Source organism: Rhinopithecus roxellana, chromosome 10 (assembly GCF_007565055.1).
Source record: "Rhinopithecus roxellana isolate Shanxi Qingling chromosome 10, ASM756505v1, whole genome shotgun sequence".
Taxonomy (NCBI): domain Eukaryota; kingdom Metazoa; phylum Chordata; class Mammalia; order Primates; family Cercopithecidae; genus Rhinopithecus; species Rhinopithecus roxellana.
The window spans coordinates 57,483,179-57,510,017 of record NC_044558.1 but is presented as its reverse complement, the minus strand read 5'-3'; the positions used below and the strand labels follow the sequence as shown (position 1 = coordinate 57,510,017).

At 44.5% G+C, this 26,839-nt stretch overlaps 1 protein-coding gene and 1 pseudogene across 6 annotated transcripts in view; both read right to left on the bottom strand.

Moving 5' to 3' along the window:
* Positions 1 to 20,112, bottom strand: part of LOC104670588 (cyclic AMP-dependent transcription factor ATF-7) — a 130,923-nt gene extending 110,811 nt beyond the window's left edge. For 3 of the 6 annotated variants that reach the window (XR_004059502.1, XM_030938427.1, XM_010373890.2), the window contains exon 1: positions 19,986 to 20,112. The gene's annotated coding sequence lies outside the window, so the exon portion shown is untranslated. Of the gene's footprint in view, positions 1 to 18,360; positions 18,415 to 19,653; positions 19,717 to 19,985 lie in introns of those variants that run through there. The other 3 variants (XM_010373892.2, XM_030938428.1, XM_010373895.2) reach the window with 2 other exon arrangements.
* The window catches only part of LOC104670664, a 40,591-nt pseudogene continuing 33,779 nt past the window's right edge, over positions 20,028 to 26,839 (bottom strand).

Sequence of the window (26,839 nt, the reverse complement as noted above, 5' to 3'; positions counted from 1 at the left end):
GCTGAAAAACTTAGAAAGGTACCCAAACAGAACTCTATGGGCTCCATTTCTTTATGATAATATAAAGAAATTATATGCAAACAGCTCTCTTCTAAACACACAACTTCAGTTACCACGTTTCAGACTGTAAGATAATTTAGCTGCCATTAAGCAAAGAGTACAAATACAAGTTCTTCGCCACAGCAGTCTCAACATTTTATATTCTCCACAGGATACTCAGTGCTGCTCTGATTTCCATTACATCTAGCAAACTGACTTAAGATTCCAGTTAACACATGAACTGTGAGACTATAATGCAGGTTATGGGAACCCCAGAAAACAAAGTAGACTACTCAAGTTTTACTAGGCAGTAGATTATTTAGGTATTAAAATTTCTGTTCATAGGCCAGGTGCCATGGCTCACACCTGTAATCCCAACACTTTGGGAGGCTGAGGTCAGAGGACAGCTTGAGGTCAGGAGTTCAAGACCAGTCTAGGCAACAAAGCAAGACCCTGTTTCTTTTCTTTTTCTTTTTTTTCCTTTTCTTTCTTCTTTTTTGAGACAGAGTTTCGCTCTTGTTGCCCAGGCTAGAGTGCAATGGCGTGTTCTCAGCTCACCACAACCTCTGCCTCCCAGGTTTAAGCAATTCTCCTGCCTCAGCCTCCCAAGTAGCTGGGATTACCGGCATGCACCACCACGAGTGGCTAATTTTGTATTTTTAGTAGAAATGGGGTTTCTCCATGTTGGTCAGGCTGGTCTTGAACTCCCGACCTCAGGTAATCTGTCCGCCTCAGCCTCCCAAAGTGCTGGGATTATAGGCATGAGCCACCGCGCCCGGCCAGAGACCCTGTTTCTTAAAAAAAAAAAAAATTAGGCCGGGCGCGGTGGCTCAAGCCTGTAATCCCAGCACTTTGGGAGGCCGAGACGGGCGGATCATGAGGTCAGGAGATCGAGACCATCCTGGCTAATACGGTGAAACCCCGTCTCTACTAAAAAATACAAAAAACTAGCCGGGCGACGAGGCGGGCGCCTGTAGTCCCAGCTACTCGGGAGGCTGAGACAGGAGAATGGCGTGAACCCGGGAGGCGGAGCTTGCAGTGAGCTGAGAGCCGGCCACTTCACTCCAGCCTGGGCGGCAGAGCAAGACTCCGTCTCAAAAAAAAAAAAAAAAAAAAAAAAAAAAAAATTAGCCACCCAACCCACAGTGGTGTGTGCCTGTAGTCCCAGCTACTCGGGAGCTTGGGAGACCAAGATGAGAGAATCCCTTGAGCCCAGGAGTTCAGGTTGTAGTGAGCTATGATCACAGCACAGCACTCCAGCCTGGGTGACAGACTGGGATTCTGTCTCAAAAAAAAAAAAAAAAAAAGTTCATAAATTCTGGACTAATTTTCCATTGATTTATTTAGCATAATAATAGTTTAGCATATATTATTTTATTACTAAATCAAATGTCCCAAAAGGATATGCTGAAAGCATATATGTACCACTATAATCTTAAACTAGCCTTATTATTTTAAATCTTACGCTTTTTTTTTTTTTTTGAGACGGAGTCTGGCTCTGTCGCCCAGGCTGGAGTGCAGTGGCCGGATCTCGGCTCACTGCAAGCTCCACCTCCTGGGCTTACGCCCTTTTCCTGCCTCAGCCTCCCGAGTAGCTGGGACTACAGGCGCCCGCCACCTCGCCCAGCTAGTTTTTTGTATTTTTTTTAGTAGAGACGGGGTTTCACTGTGTTAGCCAGGATGGTCTCGATCTCCTGACCTCGTGATCCGCCCGTCTCGGCCTCCCAAAGTGCTGGGATTACAGGCTTGAGCCACCGCGCCCGGCCTTTTTTTTTTTTTAGACAGGGTCTTGCTCTGTCACGCAGGCTGGAGTGCAGTGGTGTGATCTCGGCTAACTGCAACCTTTGCCTCCTGGGTTCAACAGATTCTCATGCCTCAGCCTCCTGAGTAGCTGGGACTATAGGCATGCGCCACCATGCCCGGCTAATTTTTGTACTTTTAGTAGAGATGGGGTTTCACCATGTTAGCCAAGCTGGTTTCGAACTCCTGACCTCAAATGATCTGCCCACCTCGGCCTCCCAAAGTGCTGGTATTATACCTGGACTGTAGCCTTATTGTTTTATATCGGTGTTTTGTAAAGCACTTGCTAACAGACTGGAAAACTGAGGCAAAGAGTTACAAAAAATATATATAGGCAAAAAAAGGCAAGGGGTTAAGGTAGGTCTGATCCTCGTTAGCTGTTCTCATACATTCCAAACAAGATACAAAAATGGACTGGGTGCAGTGGCTCATACCTGTAATCCTAGCACTTTGGGACGACGAGGCAGGTGGATTACCTCAGGTGAGAAGGTGGAGACCAGCCTGATTAACATGGTGAAACCCTATCTCTACTAAAAATACAAAAATTAGCCAGGTGTCATCGCGGGCACCTGTAATCCCAGCTACTTGTGAGGGTGAGGTGGGAGAATCGCTTGAACCCCGAAGGCAGAGGTTGCAGTGAGCTGAGATCGCACCACTGCACTCCAGCCTGGGCAATAGAGTGAGACTCTGTCTCCAAAAAAAAAAAAAAAAAAAAAAAAAAAAAAAAAAAAAGATACAAGAGTGGACACCGCATCTTTTTATAAACCCTAAAACTAGTTACAACTGAATCATGTTTTACCAACACTTCAGAGCACAACAGGTACTGTTATATCTGCTTATTATATATAAACATGTTACATATGCTTATTATATAAATAAATGTCCTGAAACATGAATTTGAGGGGTTACATGTTCTGGGGTATCATTTTATTTAGGAAAATTAAGTGATGCTCATAGTTTGGTTTTTTTGGTGGGTTTTTTTTGTTTGTTTTGAGAAAAGGTCTCGCTGTCACCCAGGCTGGAGTACAGTGGCATGATCACAGTTCACTGCAGCCTCGACCTCCTGGGCTCAAGTGATCCTCCTGCCTCAGCCTCTTGAGTAGCTGGGACTACAGTTGCACACTACCATGCCCAGGTCTTTTTTTTTTGTTTTTTTGTAGAGACAGTGGGTCTCGCCATGTAGCCCAGGCTGGTCTCAGAACTCCTGGGCTCAAGCGATCCTCCTGCCTTGGCCTCCCAAGGTTCTGGGATTACAGGGGTGGGCCATTGTGCTCAGCTAATATTCACATTTTTAACATTAAGCATGTTTTATTATAATTATTTTAAAATTCATAATCCAGGCTGGATGTGCTGGCTCACATCTGTAATCCCAGCACTTTGGGAGGCCAAGGAGGGTGGATTACGAGGTCAGGAGATTGAGACCCTCCTGGCCAACATGGTGAAACCCTGTCTCTACTAAAAATACAAAAATTAGCTGGGCATGGTGGCATGTGCTCGGGAGGCACATGGTGGCATGTGCTCGGGAGGCTGAGGCAGGAGAATCGCTCAAACCAGGGAGTTGGAAGTTGCAGTGAGCCGAGATCACGCCACTGCACTCCAGCCTGGTGACAGAGCAAGATTCCATCTCCAAACAAACAAAAAAATTATTAATCCCGTAATAGCATACATGAAGGGTTAGCAAACTTCAACTCATGGGCCAAATCTAGCCTATTACCTATTTTTATATGGCCCACAAACTAAGAATAGTTTTAAAATTTTTCTTTTCTTTTCTTTTTGAGACAGAGTCTTACTGTGTTGCCCATGCTAGAGTGCAGTAACGTGATCTTGGTTCACTGCAACCTCTGCCTCCCGGGTTCAAGCAATTCTCATTCCTCAGCCTCCCGAGTAGCTGGGATTACAGGCATGTGCCACCACATCCAGCTAATTTTTTCAGTTTTTAGTAGACAGGTTTTCACTGTGTTAGCCAGACTGGTCTCAAACTCCTGGCCTCAAGTGATCTGCCCGCCTCAGCCTCCTAAAGTGCTGGTATTACAGACATGAGCCACCACGTCCAGCCGGTTTTTACATTTTTCAATGGTTGATAAAAATTGGAAAAAATATGTTGTGACATGTGAAAATTATAGGAAAACAGCTGCACTTCTTTTTCTTTTCTTTTTTTCTGAGAAGGAGTCTTGCTCTGTCACCCAGGCTGGAGTGAGGTGGCACCATCTCAGCTCACTGCAAACTCCACCTCCTGGGTTCCAGCAACTCTCCCACCTCAGCCTCCCAAGGACCTGGGGCTACAGGCACGCACCACCACACCCAGTTAATTTTTGTATTTTTAGTAGAGACGGGGTTTCACCATAGTGGCCAGGCTGGTCTCGAACTCCTGACCTCAAGTGATCCTCCTGCCTTGGCCTCCTAAAGTGCTGGAATTACAGGCGTGAGCCACTGTGCCCGGCAGCTGCATTTTTCTTTTTCTTTTTTTTTTTAGAGGGAGTCTTTTGCTGTCACCAAGCTGGAGTGTAGTGGCTTGATCTCGTCTCACTGCAACTTCTGCCTCCTGGGTTCAAGCGATTCTCCTGCCTCAGCCTTCTGAGTAGCTGGGACTACAGGCACGTGTCATCACACCTGGCTAATTTTTGTATTTTTGGTAGAGACAGGGTTTCACCATATTGGCCAGAATGGCTTTGATCTCCTGACCTTGTGATCCACCCACCTCAGCCTCCCAAAGTGCTGGGATTACAGGAGTGAGCCACCGTGCCCAACAGCTGAATTTTTCGAGGTTGGTGCTGTAAGACCACTGTTCTCAAAGTGGGCTCCAGGGATCCCTACAGTTCTTGCAGGGGGTTCATGAAGGTTAAAATCATTTGTGAGTAAAAGATCTATTTAAAGAGCAAGCTAGACTGGGCGAGGTGGCTGGCCAGGTGCAGTAGCTCTCGCCTGTAATCCCAGCACTTTGGGAGGCTGAGGTGGGCAGATCACCTGCAGCCAGGAGTTCGAGACCAGCTTAGCCATCATTGTGAAACCCTGTCTCTACTAAAAACACAAAAATTAGTAGGGCATGGTGGTGTGCGCCTGTAGTCCCTGCTACTCGGGAGGCTGAGGCACAAAAATTGCTTGAACCTGGGAGGCAGATGTTGCACTGAGCCAATATCACGGCACTGCATTCCAGCCTGGGCGACACAGCGAGACTCTGTCTCAAAAAAAAAAAAAAAAAAAAAAAGGCAAGTGAGGCCAATGCATTTTTTAAAAATTTCCCAATGATAGCTGTTTATCCTGAGCCAATGCATTTTAACATAGCAGTACTAAAAAGTTCACAGATGTGGTTTCAAATTCTATACCACAGCTAACCTTTATGAAACTATCACTTTTCAGATTTTGCTGTAGTATCAAAGCCTATATACAATTACCTGAAAATAATCCTTTCTTTTCCCATTACATCGTTTTCTTCATATACTTAAACCAAAACGACATATCTTAACAGATTGAATGCAGAAGCAGATATGAGAATCCAGCTGTGTTCTATTTAGCCAGACATTAAAGAGATCTGAAGTTCTTCCCCCAAATTCTTTTTAAACTATATATTTATGTTAACATGTAATGGGTTTGCTCTTATTTTAAAGTAAATTAATAAATATTTTAAAAACTTATCTCATAATTGCTAATATGTTAAGTATCGACAGATATAACCCAGATAAACAAATACTCTTTGGAGTCCTCAATAATTTTACTTTATTTATTTTATTTTATTTTATTTTATTTTATTTTATTTTATTTTTTGAGACGGAGTCTCGCTCTGTCACCCAGGCTGGAGTGCAGTGGCCGGATCTCAGCTCACTGCAAGCTCCGCCTCCCGGGTTCCCGCCATTCTCCTGCCTCAGCCTCCCGAGTAGCTGGGACTACAGGCGCCCGCCACCTCGCCCGGCTAGATTTTTGTATTTTTTGGTAGAGACGGGGTTTCACCGTGTTAGCCAGGATGGTCTCGATCTCCTGACCTCGTGATCCGCCCATCTCGGCCTCCCAAAGTGCTGGGATTACAGGCTTGAGCCACCGTGCCCGGCCTTATTTTATTTTTTTGAGACGGAGTCTAGCTCTGTCGCCCAGGCTGGAGTGCAGTGGCCAGATCTCAGCTCACTGCAAGCTCCGCCTCCCAGGTTTACGCCATTCTCCTGCCTCAGCCTCCCAAGTAGCTAGGACTACAGGCGCCCACCACCGGACCCGGCTAGTTTTTGTTTTGTTTTGTTTTGTTTTTCTGTATTTTTTAGTAGAGACGGGGTTTCACCATGTTAGCCAGGATGGTCTCGATCTCCTGACCTCGTGATCCGCCCGTCCGTCTCGGCCTCCCAAAGTGCCAGGATTACAGGCTTGAGCCACCGCGCCCAGCCTATTTTATTTTTTTTTGAGACAGGGTCTCACTCTGTTGCCCAAGCTGGAGTGCAGTGGCACAATCTCAGCTCACTACAACCTCTGTCTCCTTGGCTCAAGTGATCCTCCTACCTAAGCCTCCTAAGTAGCTGGGACTACAGGAGTGCACCAACAAACTCGGGTAATTTTTTAAATTTTTGTAGAGACGAGGTCTCACTATATTACCTAGGCTAGTCTCAAACTCCTGGACTCAAGCAATCCCTCCACGCCCACCTCAACCCCCCAAAGTGCTGGAATTACAGGTGTGAGCCACTAGGCCTGCCCGTCAGTAATTTTTAAGAGTATTATGGGGTGAATTCTGAGACCAAAAAGTTTGAGATCCACTTCTTCAAGAAATACACAAGCAGTAGAGGGCCCTAGATTGATCAATCAGAAGGCTGAAATTAATTTCTGGATTTCAAGCTCAGACATGCAGAAACTGGCTTCAAAGAAAGGAGCCAGCTTAAATAGACCAAATAGTTTTGCAGCAAATGACTGAAGACAGATGAGAGTGAGAATTAGGCTGAATCATGTTAGGCAACACATAGCCAAAGCTTAGAACCTATCTGGAAGCAGCTTTATACAGGCAACTACTTGAAGTTTTTTTTAAGGCTCTCTAGGCTTTCAGAGGATTCCAGGACTATTTTGAGCTATCCCCAGAAAGGTTAATAAAGCAAAAACAAAGAAGCAACAACTTGCTAAAGTGACAGCAGGAAGCAAAGGAAGCAAAGTTAGAAATAACTGGAGAACATTATATTTATCTATGTTTGGCCTCACTGTGCATTTTAGAAGTTAAAAAACTCCTGGAAACTGATAGGATGCTGAACAAAAACTAAACAAAAAATTCTGTTTTTTTCCTGCTCATTTTCAGATAAAGTATGATCCTCAAAACAATAAGCCAAAAGTAATCAACCCCAAAACACTGATCTTTTAAAATTATCTTTTAATTTAAAGGACCAATTTAAAATCTTAAACAGGCTGCAAAGAACAAAAAACCTGACAGGCGGCCGGGCGCGGTGGCTCACGCCTGTAATCCCAGCACTTTGGGAGGCCGAGGTGGGTGGATCACGAGGTCAGGAGATCCAGACCATCCTGGCTAACACAGTGAAACCCCATCTCTACTAAAAATACAAAAAAATTAGCCGGGCGTAGCGGCGGGCGCCTGTAGTCCCAGCTACTTGGGAGGCTGAGGCAGGAGAATGGCGTGAACCCGGGAGGCGGAGTTTGCAGTGAGCCGAGATCGCGCCACTGCACTCCAGTCTGGGGGCAGAGCGAGACTCCGTCTCAAAAAAAAAAAAAAAAAAAAAACCTGACAGGCTTTAATATTAAAGTATAAGATTGGTTCTGGGTAGGAAACAGCTGCACTATCCCACAACGACAATCACTGAGACACTTAGAAGTTCTCAGGAAAAAATATTTATTTCCTAAGTCTGTCCACACATTTTCAACAGTGATCTATTTGGGGTTATTCCAATGCTCACCAGTTCACTCTCACCAGTCCCAAACATGTATGTGTAAAGTATTAGCAAACTACTGTTAACCAAAACTTTTAAAAATAAGTTGAAGAAAATGGTGCTGGCTGGGCGCGGTGGCTCATGCCATAATCCTAGTACTTTGGGAGGCCGAGGCAGGCAGATTGCCTGAGGTAGGGAGTTCAAGACCAGCCTGGCCAGCATGGTGAAACCCTGCCTCTACTAAAAATACAAAATTAGCTGGGCGTGGTGGCAGGCGCCTATAATCTCAGCTACTTGGGAAGCTGAGGCAGGAGAATCGCTTGAACCCAGGAGGCAGAGGTTGTAGTACGCAGAAATCGTGCCATTGCACTCCAGCCTAAGCAACAGGGCAAGACTCCATCTCAAAAGAAAAGAAAAAGAAAAAAAAAAAAGAAAAAGAAAATGGTGCTACAGGAGTCATGTTGGTACCACAAACATGATGTTAAATAAAACCAATAAGGTGTCATTCAAGTTTGATACAACTTAAATAACTATTACTGGCAAGAAACTTGGTACCAACATGAATCATTTACAGTAATTAATTATGTCACATTCAACAAATCATCCTGATTTTATAATACAGTTAGGGGCTGGAAGCAGTGGCTCACACCAGTAATCCCAATATTTTGGGAAGCTGAGGCAGAAGGATCGCTTGAGGCCAGGAGTTTTAGACCCCTCGGCAAGAAAGTGAAATCCTTTCTCTGCAAAATAATTAAAGATTGGCTGGATCGGAAGCGAGGCGGTGTGTGTCTGCAGTCCCAGCTACTTGGGAGGCTGAGGCAGGAGGAGTGGAGGATCACTTGAGCACAGGAGTTCAAGGCTGCCAGTGAGCTATGATCACGCCACTGCACTGCAGCCTGGGTGACAGGCCCAGAGCCATCTCTAAAAATAATAATAATAATAATGAGTCGACCATACTCTTGTTTCAAAAAGAATGGTTGTGCCCTATTTTTCAATCTGACAATGTTTTTTTCTTACTGCATGGTAATTTTTAAGGCCCCCCAAAAATTGACCGGTTTAGCACACAAACATTCCCTGTCTACTACAGCAAAAAGAAGCAATCTATCAGATCAGGAGAAAACAGTAAGTAATTCCATTAGAAGGAAGCAAGTTGGGTTTTGTGAGAAGGTGGGGCTGTGGCAAAACATGTTACCGCAGATGTCCATGCCACAAGCTCATGAAATGACTTTTTTAGCTAAATCTTGGCTCCCATTAGTTTAGTTTTTGGTTTTTTTGAGCCAGGGTCTCACTCTGTCACCCAGGCTAGAGTGCAGTGGTGTGATCTCAGCCCACTGAAACCTCCGCCTCCCAGGCTCAAGTAATCCTCCCTCCTTGGCCTCCCAAGTAGCTAGGACTAAAGGCGTGCACCACCAAGCCCAGCTAATTTTTAAATTTTTTGTAGAGATGGGGTCTCCCTGTGTTGCTTAGGCTGGTCTCAAACTCCAAGCCCAAGCAATCTACCTGCCTCAGCCTCCCAAAGTGTTGGGATTACATGTGTGGGCCACCTCACCCAACCTACACTTTCATAGACTTTCACGATATTTATTAAGAAGAGATGCAAAAAAAAAAAAAAAAAGAAGAGATGCAGTATTGAACAGAAAAAAAGAAACTTTATGCACATTCTGGTTTCAAATGTATGGGAACACTGAGGATTAAAATTGCCAACAGATGAGAAAAAGTGTGGCCGCGCGCGGTGGCTCATGCCTGTAATCCCAGCACTTTGGAAGGCTGAGGTGGGCGGACTGCCTGAGTTCAGGAGTTTGAGACCAGCCTGGGAAACACAGTGAGACCCCATCTCTACTAAAATACAAAAAAAAAGGCCGGGCGCGGTGGCTCACGCCTGTAATCCCAGCACTCTGGGAGGCCGAGGCGGGTGGATCACGAGGTCAGGAGATCGAGACCATCCTGGCTAACACAGTGAAACCCCGTCTCTACCAAAAAAAAAAAAAAAAAAAAAAAAAAATACAAAAAACTAGCCGGGCAAGGTGGCGAGCGCCTATAGTCCCAGCTACTTGGGAGGCTGAGGCAGGAGAATGGTGTAAACCTGGGAGGCGGAGCTTGCAGTGAGCTGAGATCCAGCCACTGCACTCCAGCCTGGGCGACAGAGCGAGCTCCGTCTCAAAAAATAAATAAATAAATAAATAAAATAAAATACAAAAAAAATAAATTGGCCAGGAGTAGCAGTGTGTGCCTGTAATCCCAGCTACTCAGGATGCTAAGCCAGGAGAACTGCTTGAACCTGGGAGGCAGACTGCAGTGAGCCGAGCCTGTGCCACTGCACTCCAGCCTGGGCAACAGAACGAGACACCGTCTCCAAAAAAAAAAAAAAAGAGATGAGAAAAAGCTAACAACCTGACGTCAAGAGTTTGTAATGAGTTTTACTGTAAACTTATGTATTCTTTCTTTCTTTGAGACAGGGTATCACTTTGTTGCCCAGGCTGGAGTGCAGTGCTGCAACCTCGGCTGGCTGCAACCTCTGCTTCCTGGGTTGAAGCAATCCTCCCACTTCAGCCTCCCAAGTAGCTGGGGCTACAGACGCACGTCACCACACTCGGCTAATTTTTGTATTTTTTGTAGAGACAAGGTTTCGTCATGTTGCCCAGGCTGGTCTCAAACTCCTGGACCCAAGCCTCCCAAAGTGCTAGGATTATAGGTGTGAACCACTGTGCCCAGCCAATGCTTACATATTATGTTCTTCTTAAAACTACTATACTAGGCCAGGCACAGCAGCTCACACCTGTAATTCCAGCACTTTGGGAGATCAAGGTGGGTGGATCACTTGAGGTCAGGGGTGCGAGACCAGTCAGGCCAACATGGTTGAAACCCCGTCTCTACTAAAAATACAAAAATTAGCCAGGCATGGTGGTAGGCACCTGTAATCCCAGCTACTCGGGAGGCTGAGGCAGAAGAATTGCTTGTAATCAGGAGCCGGAGGCTGCAGTGAGCCAAGATCGTGCCACTGCACTCCAGCCTGGGTGACAGAGCAAGACTACGTCTCAAAAAAAAAATTAAAAAGAAAAAAAAAAGACTAATATACTAACTCACCTTTGCTTTGGTTGGGAACCTTTCTTAAATGTTGGCCTACAAAAATTTAAAAGCTTATCTTTTTACACAAGTTTATCTTTTCATACAACCTTTCCTGAATTGGAACACTCATCCTTCATTTCTGAGGAAGTGATATAGCAAATACTTTCAAAATGGAATTGAATCTTGCCTCATTGTATACAGGCAGTCAGTACATTATACAGAAGACCAAAAAAAAAAAAAAAAGTTTTTAAACAAAAGGACAAACAAGAGAAAGGAAGGAAACAAAATACTATGATTTAACAGGAACAAAACCCAACATTCTTTCAACACAAAGTGTCCACAAGGGAAATGTCGAAGAGAAAATGTCATGATAAAATATTTTTAAGATATAAAATGACCCCAGTGCAAAATATTTGTTGTTGTTGGTTTTTGTTTTTTTTTAGCTCAAAGGAGTTATTATTTCTCGTCATTTATGTTCCTTACTTGTGTTTATCCATTCCCACCAAGTCAATAGAAACATTTCAATTTCATTTTCTTTACAGTCTATTTTTCTTCCTGATTCTTCAAGAGTAAATTCCTTGATCTTAACTTCTTTTTTTTTTTTTTTTTGAGACGGAGTCTCGCTCTGTCGCCCAGGCTGGAGTGCAGTGACCGGATCTCAGCTCACTGCAAGCTCCGCCTCCCGGGTTTATGCCATTCTCCTGCCTCAGCCTCCCGTGTAGCTGGGACAACAGGCGCCTGCCACCTCGCCCGGCTAGTTTTTCTTCGTATTTTTAGTAGAGGTGGGGTTTCACCGCATTAGCCAGGATGGTCTCGATCTCCTGACCTCGTGATCCGCCCGTCTTGGCCTCCCAAAGTGCTGGGATTACAGGCTTGAGCCACCGCGCCCGGCCAATCTTAACTTCTATTTATGAATGTCTGGCCCGAAAAGGACCTTGAGGGGTTATCAAATCCATCCTTCTGCTTTCCAGGAGAATTCATAACTAATACTATCAGATGAATGAGAAAGTATCAAAAGAAAATGCATTGCTTCCCTGACTAGTAGCATGCTAATTTAATATGCACATTCATTCACAATTTGCAATTTTTTAAAAATGAAAGTAAAAATTAAAATGCCAAAAGAGGAAGGTACTTTAAAAATGCATTTATCTGCTAAAATTGCTCAAACATAAATTCAACTGTCAGGTCTAAAATTAACAAGCAGGAAAAGTTGCTGGCTGCCAATGTAAAGTCTTTAGTCCCTAGAGATGTCTTCTGAAGTTCTATCTCGTTTGTAGCACCCTTCACCTACAACACATAGCCTGGTAAACTTAGACCATCCTCGCTAATCAACTACAATTATAAATGGCAAGTGTGTGTGTGTGTGTGTGTGTGTGTGTGTGTGTGTGTGTCTGTGTGTTTATAGTTGGTATAGGATTTCATTCCAAACAGAAAATGAAAAGTTAGGGCCGCGATGGTTCTCGCCCGTAATCTCAGCACTTTGGGATGCCAAAGGAGGCGGATTGCCTGAGCTCAGGCATTCGAGACCACCCTGAGCAACATGGTGAAACCCCATCTCTACTAAAACACAAAAAGTTAGCTGGGCACAGTGGTGGGCACCTGTAGTCCCAGCTACTTGGAAGGCTGAGGCACGAGAATTGCTTGAACCTGGGAGGCAGAGGTTGCAGTGAGCCAAGATTGCACCACTGCACTCCAGCCTGGGTGACACAGCAAGACTCTGTCTCCAAAAGAAAAAAAAACAGAAAATGAGAAGTTAGGTCTAAATTGGAGATGTCAATATTATGGGGAAGCTACATACAACTGTTCTTCAGAGAGTAGTTTAATTCTTTTATTTCTAAGTTAAAATGTCCAGGGAATAAAGTTTTTTTCTAAAAGAGTTTCCAGGACGGGTGCAGTGGCTCACGCTGTAATCCCAGCACTTCAGGAGGCCCAGGCAGGCGCATCACCTCAGGCCAGGAGTTTGAGACCAGCCTGCAATATGGTGAAACCAGCTCTCTACTGAAAATACAAACATTAGCCATGCGTGGTGGCATGTGCCTGTAGTCCCAGCTACTTGGGAGGCTGAGAGGGAGAACTGCTTGAACCCAGGAGGCAGAGGTTGCAGTGAGCTGAGATTACGCCACTGCACTGCATCCTGGGAGACAGAGCGAGACTCTGTGTCAAAAAAAAAAAAAAAAAAAAGAAGTTGTTTCCAAAACAAGCTGGGCGTGGTGGCCCACGCCTGTAATTCCAGCACTTTGGGAGGCCAAAGCAGGCAGATCACCTGAGCTTAGGAATTCAAGACCAGCCTAGGCAACATGGGAAACCCCATCTCTACAAAAAATATAAAAATTAGATGGGCACGGTGGTACACACCTGTAGTCCTAGCTACTCAGGAGGCTGAGGCAGGAGAATCGCTTGAGCCCAGGAGCAGAGACTGCAGTGAGCCAAGATGGCGCCATTGCACTCCAGCCTGGGAGACAAAGGGAGACCCTGTCTAGAGAAAAAAAAAAAGTTTCCAAAACAGAATTTCATTTAATGTCAAAAAATCTGGCCAGGTACACGTGTAATCTCAGCACTTTGGGAGGCTAAGGCAGGAGGATTGCTTGAGCCCAGGAGTTCGAGACCAGCCCAGGAAACATGATGAGACCTCTACAAAAAATAAAATTAGCCAGGCATAGTGTCATGAGCCTTTAGTCTCAGCTACTCAGGAGGCTGAGGTAGGAGGATTGCTTGAGCCTGGAAGACTGAGGCTGCAGTGTGAGCCATGATTGTGCCACTGTGCTCCCGTCTGGACAATAGAGTGAGACCCTGTTTCAAAAAAACAACCATGGTCGAGTGCAGTGGCTCATGTCTGTAATCCCAGCACTTTGGGAGGCCAAGGTGGGCGGATCACTTGAGGTCAGGAGTTCAAGACCAGCCTGGCCAACATGGAGAAAACTCCCTATCTACTAAAAAAATACAAAAATTAGCCAGGTGTGGTGACACATGCCTGTAATCCCAGCTACTTGGGAAGCTAAGGCCAGAGAATCGCTTAAACCCGGGTGGCAGAGGTTGCAGTGAGCGTGCCACTGCACTCCAGCCTGGGCAACAGAGCGAGACTTCATCTCAAAAAAAAAAAAAAAAAAAAACCAAACAAAGAAAGAAACCACAACCAAAAGACAATAACGAAATAACAACAAAAAAATCCCTGCAACTATGAAGAAATATGGTTAATTTTCTATAATTATTTGAAAATGAAAAAAAAAAACAGGACTAGAAGTCTTGGAAATGGGAAAATTCTAATTTTTTAAAATGTGAGGCAAGAGAGGTCGAGTACAGAAACTGTAGACTGGTGAATTATTATTTCTCAGAAAGATTCTAAATGAATTATTATTATTATTATTATTATTATTATTATTATTTATTTATTTATTTATTTTGAGATGGAGTCTCGCTCTGTCACCCGGGCTGGAGTGCAGTGGCCGGATCTCAGCTCACTGCAAGCTTCGCCTCCCGGGTTTACGCCATTCTCCTGCCTCAGCCTCCCGAGTAGCTGGGACTACAGGCGCCCGCCACCTCGCCCGGCTAGTTTTTTTTGTATTTTTTAGTAGAGACGGGATTTCACCGTGTTAGCCAGGATGGTCTCGATCTCCTGACCTCGTGATCCGCCTGTCTTGGCCTCCCAAAGTGCTGGGATTACAGGCTTTCTAAATGAATTATTAAACAGATCACTTATGAACCACTGGTAAGTTATACAGTGATCTATAAACAGTAGCATAAGATACCCAAACAGCAACTAATATGCAACTTCGTTTTCTTTTTTGATAGGGTCACTAGCCTAGGAGTTCAGAGATGTCAGAGGCAGAATATACTGTATTTGGATTTCAACAGAATATCTCTTGCTATTTCATAGAAAATAAAGGTTAGATGATATAAAACAGCAGGTGGGATTCACAACTGAATTTTATCCAAAAGGCTAACAGATTAATGTTAACATAATGGCCGGGCACGGTGGCTCAAGCCTATAATCCCAGCACTTTGGGAGGCCGAGACGGGTGGATCACGAGGTCAGGAGATTGAGACCATCCTGGCTAACCCTGTGAAACCCCGTCTCTACTGAAAAAATACAAAAAAAACTAGCCAGGCGAGGTGGCGGGCGCCTGTAGTCCCAGCTACTCAGGAGGCTGAGGCAGGAGAATGGTGTAAACCCGGGAGGCAGAGCTTGCAGTGAGCTGAGATCCGGCCACTGCACTCCAGCCTGGGCCACAGAGCGAGACTCCGCCTCAAAAAAAAAAAAAAAAAAAGTTAACATAATGATAGTCTATTCATGTTGTATAGCATTGCTCTATCCTTATACATGTTTACCAGTGACCGAAAACAAAAACACACATATCATGTTTATCAAATTTATCAATAATACAAACATGAGAAATGATCAAGAGGTGAAATGACATTATCAAGCTAAAACAACAAACCAAATTAACAAGATGATAATTACAGGGATAAACTTATGTAAAATTGTCAATTACATTAAAAAATCAACTACATGGCTGGGCGCGGTGGCTCACGCCTATCATCCCAGCACTTTGGGAGGCCAAGGTGGGTGGATCACTTGAGGTCAGGAGTTCGGGACCAGCCTGGTGAAACCCCGTCTCTTCTAAAAATATTTTTAAAAAATTAGCTGGGTGTGGTGGTGTAGGCCTGTAATCCTAACTACTCGGGTGGCTGAGGCAGGAGAATCGCCTGAACCCGGGGGGTAGAGGTTGCAGTGAGACAAGATCGAGCCACAGTACTCCAGCCTGGGTGACAGAGCAAGACTCTGTCTCAAAAAAAAAAAAAAAAAAAAAAAAAAAAAAAATCAACTACACAAACTAACGTGATCTTAGGCTTTAAGAACAGAGGCATAGAGTGCAATAAAATAGAAGTTGTGCTTCCCCCCGTAGTTTGTATTTATTAGATTATATCTGAGATGTTCAGACCTACATAAGGAACCATAAACCACTCAGATAACTACTTGATGAAGAGCCTGAACTTTCATTAAAAATGTCACTTAAGAAATTGTACGGGCTGGACTCAGCGGCTCATGCCTGTAATTCCAGCACTTTGGGAGGCTGAGGTAGGCAGATCACTTGAGGTCAAGAGTTCAAAACCAGCCTGACCAAAATGGTGAAATTCCATCTCTACTAAAAATACAGAAATTAGCTGGGCAAGGATGGTGGACACCTGTACTCCCAGCTACTCGGGAGGCTGAGGGACAAGAATCGTATGAACCAGGAAGGTGGAGGTTGCAGTGAGCTGAGATCGCACCACTGCACTCTGGCCTGGGAAACACAGCAAGACTCCGTCTCATAAATAATAATAATAATAATAATAATAATAATAGAAATAGCTGGCCGCGAGCAGTGGCTCACGCCTGTAATCCCAGCACTTTGGGAGGCTGAGGTGGGCAGATCACGAGGTCAGGATATCGACACCATCCTGACTAACAGGGTGCAACTCCATCTCTACTAAAAATACAAAAAATTAGTCAGGCATGGTAGCGGGCACCTGCTAGTCCCAGTTACTCGGGAGGCTGAGGCAGGAGAATGGTGTGAACCCAGGAGGCAGAGTTTGCATTAAGCCAAGATCGTGCCACTGCACTCCAGCCAGGGCAAAAGTACGAGACTCCGTCTCAAAAAAAAAAAAAAAGCTTAAAGAACTTGGGGTATTTACCCCCAAAGAGATGCCTCCTGTAATCCCAGCACTTTTAGAGGCCAAGGTGGGGAGATGGCTCAAGCCCAGGAATTCAAGAAGAGAATGGGCAATGTCGGGAGACCCCATCTCTACAAAATATTTAAAAATTAGCCAGGCATGGTGGCGTGCACCTGCGGTCCCAGCCACTTGGAGGCTGGGAGGACTGCTTGAGGCCGAGAGTCCTAGCTACTCAGGAAGCTAGGACTAGAAGATCTTTAGTTCAGGAGTTTGAGGTTACAATGATCTGTGATCACGTCACTTGCACTCCAACCTGGGCAACATAGCAAGACCCTATCTCTAAAAGAATGAAAGCCATAAGTGTCATGAACTACTTGAAGACTACCATGTTAACAAGGAACTAGATTTATTTATTGTGGCGTCAGATAACAGAACTAAAGAGCTTCAGCACAACGTAAAAAATGTTCTAAAAGTAAAGCTTCAGTAATGGAACAGGGTATCTGTGAAGTGGACACTTTCTCCTTAGAGCATTCAGAGGTTAAAAGACCAACCGTCAGCGATAACAGCTATGATGTGTTTTCACATATCATGAATTTATTTGATCTCCCCTAAAAAAAAACCTCTTAGAGGAAGGCAACATGTCAAAATGAGTAAATGTCAGAGAAGCTTAAAAATTATTTTCTTTGACATATTTTTAAAGAGACAGCAGACTTTTTCATGAACTCCAAAACCATAGGACCATTTTCTGAGAAACCAACAACAAAAGAAATGAATGCTTTTTCCTTTTAAACGAATGCTGCATTTGTCTTTCTCAAAGAAACATCTGTACCTTAACTTTAGTACTTTTATCAAGGGATAAAGGACAATTACATACCAGTATGCCAACTAGTCTCAAGAAGAGAGCTAGTTTTGTCAGATATTTACATGGAGTTCTATCTGTTCCACCTAAAACTTCCTTGCAAGGAGAAGGCTCCTCCTTATCAGACGTGGATAGGAGGCTACGGTAATACTAACTCCCTCCCACTGTAGCCTAGGAAAAACTCAGTCTTGACATGCACAAAACAATAACTTCTGAGAGCTTCAGAGCAGCTGTGTTCAGACAGAGCCAGCAACTTTACTCCAGGCAAAGAAGTAGTTTAAGAGTTGGCTGAAAAAACAATTTTCATTGAGGGTTGAAAATGAGGAAAGGAAAGAGAACAAGATACAGTAAGTGGAGCTATTAACATTTTAAAACCGTGGTAAACAAACGTGTTTAAAAATTACAACACTGCAACTACCACAGGGTGTAAACTTTGATCCACAAGTTGAAAGATGAGCAGTGTTATCACTCTAGCTTTCTGCTAGGTGGTAACACTAGTGAGAAAAAATAATCTTGGGTTTAATAGTGCCCTAGTCAAAGCCAATCACCAATTCTAGGACAGAAGACCAAAACAAGGGACTCTGCTTCTCTCACTGGGTATTTTTTTGTGCTGCTGCCAGGCAAACTGGAAATTTTCTGAATGTCCAATAGCAATGCTCTAGTGAAATACTAGAACCCAACTCAGTAGTTAATGCTAAAGGGTCAGCAATGAATTGGTCTCAATGTGCTATAGGGGCAACTTCTTGGCCAGTGAGAAAAGTTTCAACTGATTGCAGAAAACCAAAGGTTAATACAACTACATACTCTGGTTTCTCTTCATATAATAACTTTACTGATATTTCAGACATTATTTCACTTCTCAAAAATAAAAGGAGAAGAGAAGGAATGTAAAAGCAAAATCTACGCAAGAGCAAAGAAGTTATTAATTGGCTATATTAGTCCAATTCGTTATTAAATGATACACAACTATCAAACAAAGGGCAAAGCCCTGACCCTTTTCTGTACAGAATTAAGAACTGGTAAGACTACTTAGTAGAGCTGCCAAACTTTTCTTTAGCTTCTTTTCTTACAGACATGATAAATTTCGCAAGAGCCTCCACTTACCTTACAACTTCCATGTGTAGGTACAAATTGTGTTTGATTTCCCCAGCCCTTGGCCTAAGACATTATGACATAGCTTTAGTTTCTGAGTCTGGACACAAAGGAAAAAACTGAACATTTTTCACTTTCCTGAAATAACATGTCTATTTCATTTACACCATTTAAAAACATATAAGTTAACTAAAACTGTAACCACCCATTCGACAACTCTTTGAGAGTGACTGGGAAGCCACATTTAACAAAACAAACTTCATTTTAGTATTTCTGCTTAGAATGCCCATAAAGACTGGTATCTCTACAAGAATTACACTACTGCAAAATTTTTAAACACAGGACTCATGTGAGCTTGCTGAGAAAACTCTGCACACCCCCCACACACCTGTACTTAATATGACATGACCCTCAGAGATACTAAAACACCCTCTGTTAAGTAGAAAACCAACTTTTAAAGTTAGGAAAGCAGCAACGCGGGAATCTGGGTAGGAGGTGCCCTGGCTTATAAACACCCCAGTCAGAGAACATAACAAGCAATTCAGAGCAACATATAAGTCCCTATGGGGCTCCAACTTGGACTGCTTTAAGTCCAAAGCCCACATCTCGGTGTTTCGGAAGAGTTTGGGAAATAGAAGAGAGGGAGAAGGAAAATCAGAGAAGCGATGAAAGTGTTCTATTTTTCTCCTTCTCAACTCCCATCCTAGCATCTTGGAGGCTGGTCACCAGTCTGGGTGCCATAACCACGAGAAGCCCTAAATCAATATCCCAACCACCTGATACCTAGGCAAAAGACGTGTATATCAGCCATCTCCTTCCCAAACACTTCTCTTATCGCTGTCAAGGCTCATATCCTTCCAGAAGCCATGCCTTATGGCGACTCAGCTCACCCATACTGTCCTCTTAAATTCATTCACTTAATTTTCTCCAAATCCATACTTTCTCTCTGATATCATGTCCCTGATGTTATTTTTATTAATTCAATCGAAATGCCACGACCCTCATTTCCTATAATCCACCCCTATCTATCTTTCCTGACAAACCCAGCGGGGTGTTGTGTCACCAGATCAAGATCTTTGTTCTCATCTACTCATCCTACCTCCTGCCTACTACCCTTTTCCAATTCCAAGCTCCTAATCCCACTCTTTGGGAAGCCCTGGGTTTCTAACCTAGTTTAGTATCCCTCCTCTTTCTCCCATTCCACCCCATCCCATGATCCTTCCATTAGGCTCCACTAGACTACCCTTCCCTCAGGATTCAATTCCCCTCTCCTTGCCACGCCCTGTGCCCCCTGGGGCTACTTACCCCAAGTTCTCCCCACACTTCAAGCCTCTGGCCCCGCCTTCCCCCCAAAGGAAGGAGGCGGGAGTACGGAGAGAAGAGGGGCGGCACTCGGCAAGGAAAAAGCGATCTCCCATTAGCGCTCATCGCCGCCAATCGAGGCTTCCTTCTCTCCTATTGGCCGGCTTTGGCCTATGCCCCCACCCTCTTCCTCAGACAGGGCCCGGCCACCGCCTCAGCGCCCCCGTCCAATACAGACTGGGAGGGGAGACCCCAGCCCGGAACGCTGGGACTGGCCAGAGTTGAAAGGGAGAGTTCCGTCAGATCATGGGCTAGCTAATGTTAAAAGGACTTACCGGCTGGTAGCTCCGTTGCTTTCCGCCTGCCCGCGCTCGGTCCTACAATCTCTCTCCAGCTCCTCCTTTCCCCCCTCGGCGGAACGGATACTTTCCTCCCGTCCGGCCAGGCGCGCTCAACTCTCGCGAGAAGTCGTGAGGCCGCGGGGGAAGGGCGAGATCCGTGGGGGCTGAGTTGGAAAGCGGCCGAGAGGCGGGCCTCCGGGAAAAGAAGGTGTCGGGCTTACTGTGGGCAGGACTGGGGAGGGAGACTGAGCGAGTACTGTCCACATAAGTCACACGTGTTCGGCTGCAGAATCTAGCGGGAGAAAGGAAAAAGGAGAGAAGATCTTTACAGATGCCTGTAGTGGTGGTTACTACTATCTTTCAGAGTCATCGCTTCCTTAACTGCAAAGTAAAATACCCTTAGCCCTAGAAATTAAGTCCATGTGTGGACAAAGCAATCCACCTGCACAGCAATTCTAACACTACCATTTTACTAGTCCTATTGCCTTGGGTGAAAATCTTCTCTGAGTCTCTGTACAATGGGACTAACAATCTCATTTTATTCAAATTGTTGTAATGATCAAATGAGGTACATGAAATTGAGGATTTTTTAAAATCACTATATTATTCAGCAAATATTTTCACAAAACGTAGGGCATACTACATGCAAAGCATTGTTCTAAACATGGGGTTAAGGAGTTATCAACCCAGGTAGGATTTATATTTGAGTGAGGAAGGGGAGACAGTTAAAATGCCAATAAACACAAATATTTCAAATAGTGAAAAGTGCTTCAGGATAGTGAGACAAAGTGACCAGGAGTGGGGAAGAAGCTTTACTCCTAGTGTTTGAAAGAAGACCTCTTTGAGGAAGTAACACACCAGGAGTTGAATTATGACTTGGGAAGATTTCAGGGGAATTATCAAATGCAAAGTCTATATTCAAAAATTTATAGGTCTTGTTCAAGACAAACCAGGAAAAGAAAAAAGAAAAACAAAAACAGGCTGGTTGCAGTGACTCACGCCTGTAATCCCAACGTTGCTAAGCCGAGGCAAGAGGATTGCCTGAATCCAGGAATTTGAGACCACCCTGGGCAACATGGCGAAAACTCAGCTCTACAAAAAATACAAAATTAGCCGGGCATGGTGGCCTGCACTTGTAGTAGCTATTCAGGGGACTAAGTGGGAAGATCACTTGAGCCCAGGAGGTTGAGGTTACAGTGAGCCCAGATCAGGCCACTGCACTCCAGCCTGGGCAACAGAGGGAGATCCTGTCTCTATAAATAAATAAATTAATTAATTAAATAATCATCTTAAAATTTAACAAATTGTAGTTGACTTAAAATATTATCTATGGAATCTCTGTTCTCTCCTTTTGCAGCTTTATGTTACTCAGCTTTCTGAACTTTCTGTCTAACATCTCATCTATCCTCACAGCACCCTCTGAGAGGTAGGAAGAATCTAGGTGATTTCTCCCTAGATATCTAAGGTGAAACAGGTGTAGAATCACTTTCTTTCGTATGTAGTGAATTGAGAAAAGTTGGGAGGTGTCTTGGCTTCCAAACTACTCTCCCCTAAAACAATTCCTACCTAAAAGAATACAATGATGGCCGGGCGCGGTGGCTCAAGCCTGTAATCCCAGCACTTTGGGAGGCCGAGAAGGGCAGATCACGAGGTCAGGAGATCGAGACCATCCTGGCTAACACGGTGAAACCCCGCCTCTACTAAAATACACAAAAAACTAGCCGGGCGAGGTGGCGGGCGCCTGTAGTCCCAGCTACTGGGGAGGCTGTGGCAGGAGAATGGCGTAAACCCGGGGGGCGGAGCTTGCAGTGAGCTGAGATCCGGCCCCTGCACTCCAGCCTGGGCGACAGAGCGAGACTCCGTCTCAAAAAAAAAAAAAAGAAAAAAGAAAAATTTGTATATTGGCCAGGCGCAGTGGCTCACGCCTGTAATCCCAGCTACTCAGGAGGCTGAGGCAAAAGAATCATTTGAACTCCGAAAGCGGAGATTGCAGTGAGCCAAGATTGCCCCATTGCACTCCAGCCTGGGCGACAAGAGCGAAACTCCGTCTCAAAAAATAAATAAATAAATAAATAAATAAAACGAATAAATTTTTAAAAATCAGAGGAAAAAGGATTCTACAAATCATGCTGGAACAATTGGCTCTAACTGTATACATGCAATAGCTAATATTTATAGATTTTACTATGTTCCAGGTACTATTCTAAATTGGTGGGGGTTTTTGTTGGTTTGTTTTCGTTTTTTGAGGCGGAGTCTTGATCTGTCACCAGCTGGAGTGCAGTGGCACGATCTCAGCTCACTGCAACCTCCACCTCCTGGGTTCAAGCGATTCCCCTGCCTCAGTCTCCCAAGTAGCTGGAACTACAGGCGCACGCCACCACGCCCAGCAAATTTTTTTATTTTTAGTAGAGACTGGGTTTCACCATGTTGGCCAGGATAGTCTCAATCTCTTGACCTTGTGATCTGCCCGCCTTGGCCTCCCAAAGTGCTGGGATGACAGGCATGAGCCACCACCCCCGGCCTTTTTTTTTTTTTTTTTGACAGGGTCTCCCTCTGTTGCCCAGGTTGGAGTGCAGTGGCATGATCATTGCTTACTGCATCCTCGACCTCCCAGATTCAAGCAATCCTTCCAACTCAGCATCCCAAGTAGCCAGGACTACAGGTACATGCCACCATGTCCAGATGATTTTTTAAATTTTTCCGCGTCAGGTGCGGTGGCTCATGCCTGTAATCCCAGCACTTTGGGAGGTCGAGGCGGGAGGACCATGAGGTCAGGAGTTCAAGACCAGCCTGGCCAACATGGCGAAATCTGTCTCTACTAAAAATACAAAAATTAGCTGGGCGTGATGGTGGGCACCTGTAATCCCAGCTACTCGGGAGGCTGAGGCAGGAGAATTGCTTGAACCCAGGAGGCGGAGGTTGCAGTGAGCTGAGATCACGCTATTGTACTCCAGCCTGGGTGACAGAGCAAGAGCAAGACGCTGACTCAAAAAAAAAAAAAAAAAATTCTGTAGAGACTAGGTCAGGCTGGCCTTGAACTCCTGGACTCAAATGATCCTCCCACCTAGGCCTCCCAAAGTGTTGGGATTACAGGCTTGAGCCACTGTGCCCGGTCTTTTTATTGTTGAGTTGTAAGAATTCTTTATATATTCTGGATTCTAGATGCTTATCAGATATATGATTTGCAAATATTTTATCTCATTCTGCAGGTTAGTTGTCTTTTCACTTTCTAATAGTGTCCTTTGAAGCTCAAAAGTGTGTTTTTTTTTTTTTTTTTTTTTTTGAGACAGAGTCTTGCTCTGTCACCCAGGCTAGAGTGCAGTGGTGCAATCTCGGTTCACTGCAAGCTCCGCCTCCCGAGTTCACGCCATTCTCCTGCCTCAGCCTCCTGAGTTGCTGGGACTACGGGCACACGCCACCACGCCTGGCTAATTTTTGTATTTTCAGTAGAGACAGGGTTTCACCGTGTTAGCCGGGATGGTCTCGATCTCCTGACCACGTGATCCACCTGCCTCAGCCTCCCAAAGAGCTGGGATTACAGGCGTGAGCCACCACGCCCAGCCTGAAGCTCAAAAGTTTTAAATTTTGATAAAGTCCAATTTATCTTGTTTGTGCTGTTGGTGTCATATCTAACAAACCATTGCCTAATACAGCATCATAAAGATTTACACCTGTGCTTTCTTCTAAGAATTTTGTTGTTTTTAGCAATTTGATTCATTATGAGATACTTTTGTATATGGTATGAGGTAGAGGTCCAATTTCGTTCTTTTTCACGCACAGTTGTCACAGCACCATTTGTTGGAAAAAATATTATTTCCCTCATTCAGTCCTCTTGGCACCCTTGCCAGAACTCATTGGACCTTAAATATATTGGTTTATTTCTGGACTTTCAATGTTATTTCATTCTTCTATATGTCTGTCCTTATGCCAGTATCAAAAGGCTTGATAATTTTAGCTTTGTAGTAAGTTTTGAAACTGGGAAGTATGAATCCTCCAATTTCGTTCTCTTTTTTCAAGATTGCTTTGGATATACTGGGTCCCTTGCATTGCCACCTGAATTTTAGGGTCAGCTTGTCAATTTCCATCTAGGATTTTCATAGGAATTCCCTTGAATCTGTAGGTTAGGGAGTATTGCCATCTTAACAATATCGTATTCCAATCTATGGACATCGAACGTCTTAACATTTATTTAGAGCTTCTTAATGTCTTTCAACTGTATTTTTTGTAGGTTTACTTTGTTTTTTATTTTGTATTTTTATTTTATTATTTTACTTTTTTAGACACAGGATTTCACCATGTTGCCCAGGCTGGTCTCAAACTCCTGGGCAACAAGGTGAAACCCCGTCTCTAATGGGGTTAGATCCACCCACCCTGGCCTGCCAAAGTGCTGGGATTACAGGTGTGAGCCACCTCGCCTGGCCTTATTTTGTTTTTTAAGTTAGAGACAGGGTCCCACTATGTTGCCCAGGCTGGTGTCAAACTCTTGGTCTCAAGCAGTCCTCCCACCTTGGCCTCCCAAAGTGATAGGATTACAGGCATGAGCCACTGTGCCAAGCTGTGTTTTGTGGTTTTCATTGTACAAATCTTGCATTTCTCTTATTAAACTTACTCATACTTTTTATTTTCTTTTTTGAGACAGGGTCTCCCTTTGTCACTTAGGCTGGAGTGGTGCAATCATAGCTCACTATAACCTCCAACTTCTAGGCTCAAATGATCCCCCCACCTCAGCCTCCTGAGTAGCTAGGACTACAGGTGGGTGCCACCATGCCTGGCTAATTTTTTTTTTTTTCTCTCTTGCCTTGGCCTCCCAAGGTGCTAGGATTACAGGTATAAGCCACCATGCCTGGCCTCTTTCTTTTTTCAGTTAGAGATGGGGTCTTGCTATGTTGACCAGGCTGGTCTGAAACTCCTGGCCTCAAGGGATCCTCCTACCTAGCCTCCCAAAGTGCTGGGTTTGCATGTATAAGCCACTATACCTGGCAAGTCTTTCATTATTAAGTGTGTTGTTAGCTGTTGTTTTTTTGGTAGCTGTACTTTAATCAAAGTGAGGAAGTTACCTTCTATTCCTAGATTGTTGAGTGTTTTTATCATGAAAGAGTGTTTGATTTTTATCAAATATTTTGTCTATTTAGATGATCACGTGGTTTTTGTCTCCTATTCTGTTAATATAGTGTATAACATTGATTTTCATTTGTTAAACCAACCTTGCATTTCTGGGATAAATCTCAGTTGGTCATAGGGCATAATTTTTTACATGTTGCTGGATTTAAGTTTGCTAGTACTTTATTGAAGATTTTTGTGTCTATGTTTATAAGATATATTAGTCTGTAATTTTCTTCTTGTGATGTCTTTATCTGGTTTGATTACAAATCAGGGTAATACTGACCTCATAGAATGAATTGAGATATGTTGCCTCCTCTTCTTTTTTTTCTTTTGGAGACAGGGTCTCACTCCCATCACCCAGGCTGGAGTGCAGTGGTGCGATCTCAGCTTACTGCAGCAGCCTTCACTTCCTGGCCTCAGACAATTCTTCCACCTCAGCCTCCCAAATAACTGGGACTACAGGTGCGTGCCACCATGCCCGGCTAATATTTTGTATTTTTAGTAGAGACAGGGTCTTGCCACATTGCCCAGGCTGGTCTCTAATTCCTGGGCTCAAGTGATCCCCACACCTCGGCCTCCCAAAGTGCTGGGATTACAAGTATGAGCCACCACAGCCAAACTCCTCTTCCATTTTTTTGGAAGAGTTTGTGAAAAAATGGTGGTATGGCCAGGTGCAGTGGCTCATGTCTGTAATCCCAGCACTTTGAGAGGCAGAGGTAGGAGGATTGCTTGAGGTTAGTTCAACCTGGACAACATAGTGAGATCCCATCTCAACAAAAATTACAAAAATACATATATATATAACCAGGCATCATGGTGGCACATGCTTGTAGTCTTAGCTACCTCAGGAGGCTGAGGCAGGAGGATTGCTTGAGCCCAAGAGTTGGAAGTTGCAGTGAGCTATGATCATGCTACTGCACTGGGCAATAGAGCAAGACTGTGTCGAAAGAAATAAAAGAAAAAAGGCAAGGCAAGGCAGGGCAGGGCAGGGCAGGGCAAGGCAGGGCAGGGCAAGGCAGGGCAGGGGAGGGCAGGGCAGGGCAAGGCAGGGCAAGGCAAGGCAAGGCAAGGCAAGGCAAGGCAAGACCCTGGCGAAAGAAAGAAGGAAGGAAGGAAGGGAGGGAGGGAGGGAGAGAAAAGAGGGAGGGAGGGAGGGGGAAGGAAGGAAGGAAGGAAGGAAGGAAGGAAGGAAGGAAGGAAGGAAGGAAGGAAGGAAGGAAGGAAGGGTGTTAAGTCTTCTTTAAACATTTGACTGAATTCACCAGTGAAACAATATGGTCCTGGGATTTTCTTTGTGGAAATTTTTTATTTTTAATGAGTAATTCAGTCTCTTTTCTTGTTATGCGTTTATTTAATTTTTTTTTTTTTTTTTTTTTTTGAGACGGAGTCTCACTCTGTGGCCCAGGCTGGAGTGCAGTGGCCGGATCTCAGCTCACTGCAAGCTCCGCCTCCCGGGTTTAAGCCATTCTCCCGCCTCAGCCTCCCGAGTAGCTGGGACTACAGGCGCCGCCACCTTGCCTGGCTAGTTTTTTGTATTTTTTAGTAGAGACGGGGTTTCACCGTGTTAGGCAGGATGGTCTCGATCTCCTGACCTCGTGATCCGCCCGTCTCGGCCTCCCAAAGTGCTGGGATTACAGGCTTGAGCCACCGCGCCCGGCCTATTTAATTTTTTAAAATTTCCTCTTGAGTCAGTTTCGGTAGCTTGTGTCGTTCTAGGAATTCTTACATTTCATCTAGATTATCTA